This window comes from Octopus sinensis, linkage group LG5 (assembly GCF_006345805.1).
Source record: "Octopus sinensis linkage group LG5, ASM634580v1, whole genome shotgun sequence".
In the NCBI taxonomy this organism is placed as follows: Eukaryota; Metazoa; Mollusca; class Cephalopoda; order Octopoda; family Octopodidae; genus Octopus; species Octopus sinensis.
The window spans coordinates 91,582,908-91,584,949 of NC_043001.1; the positions used below are offsets into that span (position 1 = coordinate 91,582,908).

A 2,042-nucleotide genomic window follows, 5' to 3' on the forward strand; every position below is an offset into this window, starting at 1 on the left:
TCCAGGCCTTGTCCATATAGTAGAAAGGATTATAATTCGCTCTCGACCTGTTAAAACTCTTTTCATAGTACCCCTCAATATCTTTGCGAATTTAGATATTTATCATTACCAAAGTGGATACATAGTTTTCTTTCATATGGTTTGACATAACACAGGGTAAAGTGAACAAGTTTAGAGTTTAATATGACCAAAATGAAAGAAGGAAGTAGGCTACTTTTCAATATTTTGCTTTTCCCTCCAGAGATTTGCAAATTATGACGTCTACATCAACAACAAGAACAAAATAATACGTACAGAGCAATAAAATGCTGTAAAATCTCTTACTTGTTTCAGTCATTCAACTTAGCCATACAGGAGCACCACCTTGAAAGACAAAAAAAAGGTAAGTTGCAGGTCTCACCGAGATTTGAACTCGGATCACTGGATTCAAAGTCCAGAGTGCTAACCATTACACCATGAGACCAGCTGACACGTTTCCACTCCTAGCAACCATATAAATGAAAATTAAAAAAAAAACCAACTATTTCTTTGTTAGCTGTTAAACATTGAAAAGATATTGATGTAATGGAATTTAAAGAATAGTGAATTTATTACCTACTAGCAGCGATACTTAGGATCTTTTCCTTTTGAACGACAGACAATTTCTAGTTAACTAAACACTTTAAAACTTCGTATACTGGTAGAATGTGTCAAAATAAAACATTTTTTTTCTCTTGGCTTTCTTGAGAAAATTGTAATTTGTTTGTTTAACGTTGTTTAAGTTTTCGAATTTTAACCAATCTTATGCTCTCTTTTGAGCTAAAATCATTTGCTGCGTCTAAAACTGAGACAACATCCTGTAACTAACCCTAAACCTCCCCCCTAACCCTAACCCTAATCCTAATTTTTTTTCTTAATTGTTAAATTAATTTAATTGTTACGCGTGTAAAAAAACTAAAGCAATGGAATTAAATTAATTTAACAATTAAGAAAAAAAAATTAGGGTTAGGGTTAGGGGGGAGGTTTAGGGTTAGTTACAGAATGTTGTCTCAGTTTTAGACGCAGCAAATGATTTTAGTTGAATGGAGGTAATCGATTGGTTAAACTTGCCGAAATGCTCGGATTTTCAGACGAAATATCTTACAAACTATAGAATTTTCTCAATAAAACCAAGAGAAAATGATGTTTTATAAACACATTCTACCAGTATACGAAGTTTAAAAGTGTTTAGTTTACTAGAAATTGTGTTGACATCTGCCGTTCAAAAGGAAAAGATCCGATACTTGTAACACACAAAAATTTTATATGAGGGATTTCGAACAAATGAAATAAGAATAGCAAAGTTGCGTAGCCAAAGAATACACTCTAACTTTAAACGGAAGGGCACAATACATTCTTTGAAGCAACGAAACTGTTGTAATAAGTTGCGCTGGCCGACATTGGGAGAATGTTACTTCAATTGACCCAAGTTAGTGTTCGGATCTATTTGTGTACTTTCCGGGGTTGACGACGAATTAAGCAAAGAAGCCTATCAGGTGAGATAAACAATTGCTCATATAATTCTTGGCGCACAGAAATACAAGGACCAAGGCTAAGGGTGTTTAATAACGACGTTAGCTTTTGGTTTGTATTCACCTTCTTAACATATCAGGGCCGATAGGGAGAGCTAAGTTGAAGAAGAATGATTCGATGCTGGGCAGGATCTCAAGGATCATACAAGTCTTTATGAATCCAGAACAATACAAGCTCATATCAGAACTATTTCTAGTCGTTGATGCGGAAAGAGAGACGATGAAACGTGTAGTGCAGGACAGGAAACTGAGTTGCAACACATATAATAGCAAAAGCCACTTGAAGGTTCCCAGCCCACCGAAACAGTAAACACAAGAGGACAGAGAAGTATAGAGAATTTACTGTGGATTAGACTTCTCTATGGGCCAGAAGTTGACCGAAAGGGTAATTGACCGTTTACTCTAACCCAGGCCAGCGGTGACAGAGAGTCGGATATGGAGAAGGAGAGCTGTCTACGGCAGCAACAAGCAGTACCGATTGAAGTTCTACGC

General features: G+C 36.2%; 1 non-coding gene across 1 annotated transcript; it reads right to left on the reverse strand.

Annotated features, from left to right (window-relative positions):
* Positions 1-391: 391 nt before the first annotated feature.
* Trnaq-uug lies at positions 392-463 on the reverse strand. The gene has a single exon. It is a non-coding gene; the product is annotated as a tRNA-Gln (tRNA).
* Between the last annotated feature and the right edge of the window lie 1,579 nt (positions 464-2,042).